The following is a 7791-nucleotide window of genomic DNA, read 5'->3' on the forward strand; positions in this document are numbered from 1 at the left end:
TGTATTGGACTTATTAGAATGTTTGATTTAATGTGTTTTTATTTGAGTTACTGATATATATATAATAAAAAAATCAGTAAATGATTCTTGTTAAGATTAGACCAGAATTCCAAAAACTAATAAAATGACATTAAATATACTGTTGCCAATTTACACTATTAATTTATGCAAAATGGCATAGAAATTATTAAATAAAATAAATATCTGTCAACTCTGACAAAAATATTGAGATTTTCTACATTCTTTAGTGCCAAATATTCAGCCAACATTTAATTCTTTATGTAAAAAAAAATAAATGAGCATACCCATCTCATCAAAATGCAAATTTGCTCCCATTTTTAATAAGTGGTAAAATTATGTATATGCCAAGGAACTATTTAAAAATTATTTCCTTCATGACTTGTTAGTACTAAATGTTTGATTTATATATCTTTTCATATGCTTATACTACCAAAGATGTGTAAAACGTCTCAGGCAAAAAGCTGTCATAAGTAGAAAATATTAAAGGAGCCCCTTATGCTAAAATGTTTCAACGTGTGCAATGTATCTCCATGTTTTCCTTACCTTCACCACTTTCTAGTGCCTAGGAAATTTTAATTTATCTATCTTCCTATTTCGTGATCAAAGTTAAACGGGTAGGCATTTTTTGAAAATATATGTGCTTTATGCTTTATATGCCCAAATGCAAGGAAACTGTTCAATAGGAATATTTACTTATGAGCAAATCCAGACAACATAGCAAACTTTGCCCCTGAGCATGATTTCAAAGAACTATATAATAACGGAACTGTTAGAGAATATAGTAGCATCACATCCTTTCTTTCCTTTTCCTATTTCAGAACTTCTCTCTGGCTTGTTCTTCATCTTGGCTTTGTATCCTTTCTTTTCAGTATGGCAGCAGCCAGGGCCATAGTTCCTAAACACAGAAAAGCAGCTGCTTGAAGATTTGATTCATGAAGGTCATTCTTGCTGCTTCTTCACACTGCTCTATTCAATTTTCTTATATAATTTTTTTTAAAAAATAAATATCTTACATATTTTATATGTAAAACTATGACCTTTTCAAGGTAGGAAAAGAAACTGTATTTTCTTCAAAATCTTGAAACACTTTAATGAAAAAAAAAATGAAATGATTAGATTTAGGATGTGCAGGCTTCAATATTATGGATTCCTCTGAGCCTGCAAAAGTGATGACAGCCAGCAGGTCATTTAGTCTGTTGAGCATAGTAAGAGCTGGAGATTAGTGGAGCCTCGGTGCCAAAACTTCTCCATTGTCCAATGGGATTAACAAAGTTAAAATTCAAAAGCTTCTTAGGTACATGTAAGTTATTTTTATAAGAATATTTGATAACCTAATGCTTGCTTTTCCATAATTCCCTTCAAAATTATTAATTTTTTAAAAAAGAACTCTACATCTGAAAATGTACAGTGATGTAGAAACAAAACAATGCCTTGATTTCATGGTGAAGCAGGGTCTAATCTATGCATTTCTGTGTCAGGGTTCTAGAGCTCTATTTGTGGTTGTTTCTTTGTGGCTTGTTTTAATTTATCCAGCAAAAAGAACAGCACAAAGAGTAATGGTAGTGATTATATATGTTGAGTTTGTTGCTTTAGAAAAATAATTTTCAAATCTACCTAACCAAAATATTTATTAAAACAGGACGTTGCAAACCAAATATTTTAATTGTCTTTCATTAAAATGTGAGAATAAAAACCAGTTCATCCTAATGTGTAAAATTTGATATGTACATAACTTTTTAAAAGTCAGTCTTTAAAAAAAAAATGGTACAATCATAAAAGCTTGGAAGTTTTGTGAAAGAGTGAGGGAAATGGAGGGGTCAAAGACACCACAAGAAGACCTACTTAGTAAAGAGTCTAACAGAGATTGAACCAACAATGAAAGAGCTTGCATGGGATGAACCTAGTCCTCCTACACATCTATAAAAGATGTTCAGCTTGTTCTTCCTGTGGCTCCCTAACAATTAAGTGGGGGCTGTCTCTGACCCTGTTGCCTACCTATGAATCACTTTCCTCTAGCTGAGATGACTTATTTGGCCTCTGGGGCGGGGGGTGGGGAGGAATGATGTGCTTAGTCCTGCTGAGACTGGATAAACCAGCGTGGATTGTTAACCATGGTGGTCCTTCTTTTCTCTGAGGAGAAGCTGAGTGAGGAATGGGGAGAGAGGAGTGTGAGGGGAGGACTGGATGGAGAGGAGGGAGGGGGCTCTGAATAGGCTATCAAGTGAATAAATATAAATGTTGATGGAAAAATGGGATTAGCGAATATATTTTGAGTATATTGTACACAATAATGAAACTCCTTGGCACTTCAAAAATCTAGAAATGTATGTCATACATTGTGGGAAATTGCAGAGTTTACACAACCACAATCATGAGTTTGTAAACATTTCTTTAGGGCCTAGATGTTCAGAGGACACTGGTTATGTTTTTAAGGAACAAATTCACAGTATTTATACTTGCAATGTATGGGATGCATGGTTATAATTATAGATACACTGTATATGAGAGTTTCCTAAAGGCTCAGTGGTGTCAAACATAAAGGGAAGATGTAGATTTTTTTTTTCTGGCTAGAGAACTTGCCATCTTCCAGGAAGTTATTGGTTTAGAACTAGTGTTAAGTCAACCATCTACTGATATACAGTTTATTATTTTTTTCATTTGTTTTTAAAAAAAAAAACCTCATATGCTCTTATTTTATAAAATCTGCAATGTTTTATCAAAGAATAAAGTCCCCTAAGAAGTTTTTGGTCATTGAGCCCTAGAGCTTTTAACAAACTTTATTACCGCTAAAGCTTACAAGATCTTTTTATTTTTAACTACACTGAAATATGATCATACTATAATCCAGATCATGTCAGCATTAAAGCATGATCATATAGACCTAGAAAGTCTTTGGATATGATCCCTTGCCAGTGCAACGGCCATATTCTAGTAATTTTTCAGGGTTTTTTGCAAACATGATAACTTTGTGTCAGGTTTTAGAAGACAGTGTAACAAGATAGGATTTATTCACAGAGGAACAGAAATGTCTTCATGCCATTTCACAGCTTAGCTTTGACTGAGGTCAGAGAGGAAAGAATTATACCTTCTTGAATATCGTTGATATCCACCTCACTTTTCTTTTTTTATCCACAGATTCGACTAAATAGGGATCCCAGAGATCATGGTGTCCCTAGTCCCTGCAGAAGGAGTAGGAAACATTTACTAAAGCTTGTCATAAATCACAAAGCCTTTACCATCCAGTGTGGAAGATTGGAAGAATCATAATTATATGAGAGGTATGTTAATAAACTCTGAGATAAAACTTGTTTGTTGCTAATTTTTCAATTCTTTTAGTTCAAATCAAAAGTTATTCACTGAAGGTGGATCTGTGAAATGAAAATGTTATGTCTCATGATTGTGGAGTTGCATTTTCTGCATATATATATATGTTCAGAAAGTATATTTGCCACAATTCTGAGTAATTTATGTGTTTGAAGCAGTGTTCATTCATCAAAAAAATGAACAGTACAATAGCTATTTTTACTAACTTTTGTTACAGACCATAGTTTCTGTGGGGTGAGCTGGACTCAAGAGGACATAAATATTTTAAATGATTTTTCTCCTTAGCTTTCTCTTTTCTCTGTTTTATATAGAACCTTTTCTGACAGGCAGCAACTTTACAAATTTTGAGTATATATTATATGTTGAATACTGAAGAGAAAAACTAAATTATAAATTGAGCAAGATTATGCTTTTTCATTGTATATTTCTACATTTTATTTTAATTGCATACTTTTATTCATTGAATATTCTTTCTAGCAACAGTTAGTCATTAAAAGTTAACATTTCTCTTTACTCACCCCTAGAAACTTTTCTTAATTAGCCTTAAAGTTAAAAATGTGGAAGTTAGTTCAAGTTTTGTACTACATTCATTATAGGCTAGGCGGTATTGTCTTTGTTTTATGTTAAAGATGTTTTTATTGCTTTCTATTTTTGATTCTGATTCTTATCAACTCTCACTAGAAGTTACATTATCCTAAGGCCTTTTTAATTAGGGCTGAGCACGATTTAACAGCACATTCCTTTTAGTTAAAACATACCTGAGCCTCTGTAATGCTTACTTGAAAGTTGCTGGCTCTTTTTTATGGTTGAAAAGTTCTGCTAATTTAGAGAAGTACCTATTTTAACTCAAGGAATTGGGAAAGGTTTTTAATTTAAAATTGGAATATTGTTTAAACTTCAGTCTAAATTTGAAAGGATTTGCACTACTCTCCTCTACAAAAATATAATACCGTAGATTCATCAATATTAGAAGTAATGATTGATTTTAGTTTTAATTTTAATTGGTGACCATGTTATAGTCACCAATATTTACAACTTGATATTTACAACTTGAATGTTATTGACGAATATGTATTAATTCTAGGTATATGTTACAGAGCAAGAAAAATATGTTAAAAGAAGCTGTTTTGATGTGAATGAAAGCACCAATAATGTTAATTAACATCATTGTACTATGTATATTTTCATTTCGTATTTGAATATACAAATGTATTTGGATTCGTGTGTGGATGTTTTAAAAGCCACAGGAGCTTAGATTACTTATATGAAAGGGTAAGAAAAAAAATCATTTAACTCGGTTGAGATAATTTTCTCTCAGTTAAAATTCCTTTAAACAATAAATTAAAGGAATTTAATTAAAGGAATTTATTTCTAATTAAAATAAAATGGTGCATTCACATTGTACCCTATGCTCATATAATAAGTCTTCAAAATAGAACTTTGTAATTAGTCTTAAAAATGCATAAAAGCAAAAAAGACAGTTATAGAGTGACGACATTGAGAACCTTTTTAGTACAATTTGAATTTTGAGTTCAAGCTTGTTTCCCCTAGAGGAAAGGAAATCTTTGTTTTGCTAGGCTTTATTCATCTATTTCCTACTTGCCATATTTTGTTGAATATATGCACCTGTTAATAAGCTTGCTAATGCAGTTTGAAGGTTCTGTTTTTTTGTTTATTTTGCTTTGCTTTGTTTTACTAGAAGGAAACCGGAAGGTTGCAAGGCTTGTTTTTCACCTATTAAGACCTCTTTTGAAATCTCAAGATCTAAATCCCAAGATCTAAAGCATCACCTGGCAATGGATTAACACAACAGACATGTTCCAAATGCTGTAGAAAGGGAATGTTATCAGCATTGGATTGAAGATGCTTGCAACTAAAAGAGGGTAAATGTTAGGTTCATGATCATGCAGGTATTAACCAAAGACATCACCAGAAAAGTGTCAAAGGGATTAACAGGGTACATTCTGAGAATGTTTGCAAAAGTGCAGGCTATTTATATAAAGCAAACAGTCAGGTGTGTGTGTGTTTCCATTTAGGCTGTGATGAAAGAGAATTGTTAAAACTATCAAATAATATTACCAAGGCAAATAAAAAACGGAGAACATGGAGAAGAGGAATAATGAACTATAAGTGATGGATGTAAATTGACTTCTACTTTGCAAATAAGATAAACAGACCTTACTCTTTAAAACAACAAAATCTGCTGCTTAAAATTATTAATGAAGCTACATAAGTAATGAGGGAATAAAGTGAAATGATAAATCAGAAGTTATTATGAGCACTGAAGCTCTTATCAGCCAGGTTCAAGGTGAAAATTTTTAACATGCAGAAGAAAAAAGCCAGTGATGAAGGAAATGTCCCCTAAGCAATATACTAAGGTCTGTCTTTATAAACGTGAGGTTGGCATGGAGATAACCTAGATCCCCTTCACAGATATAGCCCATGGTAGCTCAGTTTCCAAGAGGGTTCCCAGTAATAGGAACAGGAACAGTCTCTGACATGAACTCATGGCCTGGTTCTTTGATCACCTCCTTCTGAGGGGGGAGCAGCCTTGCCAACCCACAGAGGATGACAATGCGGCCAGTTCAAATGAGACCTGATAAGCTAAGGTCAGATGGAAGAGGAGAACCTTCCCTATAATTGGGTTTGGCCTCCCCACCCCTCAAGGGAGGAGCAGTCCTGTTAGGCCACAGAGGAGGGCTTTGCAGCCAGTCCTGAAGATACCTGATAAAACAGGATCAGATGAATGGGGAGGAGGTCCCCCCCATCAGTGGACTTGGAAAGGAGCACGGTGGAGATGAGGGGGGAGGGAGGGAGTGGGAGGGAATGAGGGATCAGGACACAGCTGGGATACAGAGTTAATAAAATGTAACTGATAAGAAAAAAATAAAATTCAAAAAAAAAAAACAATAAAAGAAAAAAAATCCAAACAAAAAAAATTGAAATGGGGGAGGAGCATAGGAGAAGAAGAGGGAAGGAGGCTGGGATTGGGAAGGGATGGAGGAGGGGGCTACAGCTGGGATACAAAGTGAATAAACTGTAATTAATAAAAATAAATTAAAATTAAAAAAAGAAAAAAGTGAGGTTGGGGAGGAAGTTCTATTTTTTCTTCTTTAAAATTATTTTTATTAATTACAGTTTATTCACTTTGTATCCCCCTGTACTTCTCTCTCTTCTCCCCTCCCAATCCCACACTTCCTCTTCCCCACCCTTGTCCCTCGCCCAGTCCACTGAAACGGGAGGTCATCCTCCCCTTCCCTCTGTCCCTAGTCTATCAGGTCTCATCAGGAGTGGCTGCATTGTCTTCTTCTGTGGCCTGGTAAGGCTACTCCCACCTCAGGGGGAGGTGATCAAAGGGCAGGCCAGTCAGTTCATGTCAGAGACAGTCCCTGTACCCATTACTATGGAACCCACTTGGAGACTGAACTGTCATGGGCTACCTCTGTGCAGGGGTTCCAGGCCATCTCCATGAGTGGTCCTTGGCTGGAGTATCAGTTTCAGAAAAGACCCCTGTGCCCAGACTTTTAGGATCTGTTGCTGTCCTTGTGGAGCTCCTGTCCTTTCCAGAAACAGAAAAACACACACGGTATATACTCACTCATACTAGATACTAGACATATAATATAGGATAAACATACTAAAATCTGTACACCTAAGGAAGCTAATCAGGAAGGAGGACTCTGGATAAGATGCTCAATCGCCATTCAGAAAGGCAAAGAGGATGGACATTGGATTAGGGAGAAAACAGGGAACAGGACAGGAGCCTACCACAGAGGGCCTCTGAAAGGCTCTACCCTGCAGAGTATGGAGGCAGATGTTGATACTCATAGCCAATCTTTGGGCAGAGTACAGGGAATCTTATGAAAGAAGAGAGAAGAAGTTCTTGATTTAAAAGTAAGTAATGAAGGCTTCAGAGTTCTATGAATAGAACAAAAATTCCAAAAAGTAAAATATACAAGAACTAGCCATCTTTGGACTCTGTAAATGATTATTTATCAAACTTTGAAATTGCAATCAAGTACCCAAAAGTGGTAAATACTGGCTTGATAAAAACAAGCCAGTAGAATTATAAAAAGCCAGACTGAGGGAGGGATAGAAACTGGAATGTTTTAGAGGTATAATTCATAGAGAATAATTGTATGCATTTTATGGTAGAATACTGCTTCTTGATTTCATCAGGTTGCCAAGTGTCTGCAGAGCAGAAAAGAACCTGTCAAAAACAGCAAAATGTTTCTTGGGTTGACCTCTGCAGTGCAATCCCCTTGTGTTTCCAGTGATGTGACCCTGTAAATCGCTTCTCCTCCTAGAGATAGTTGGTACTTGAGAGGAAGCACCCAGAAACAAAACCTGACCAATGGTTCATACTAAACAGCAAGGCTGTTAACAGGGAATCCCTTTACACACTTGGAAACAGCAGTATCTGCTTTTAAATTAATTAATTTTTGA

This window comes from Meriones unguiculatus, chromosome 9, assembly GCF_030254825.1.
Source record: "Meriones unguiculatus strain TT.TT164.6M chromosome 9, Bangor_MerUng_6.1, whole genome shotgun sequence".
NCBI classification, from domain to species: Eukaryota; Metazoa; Chordata; class Mammalia; order Rodentia; family Muridae; genus Meriones; species Meriones unguiculatus.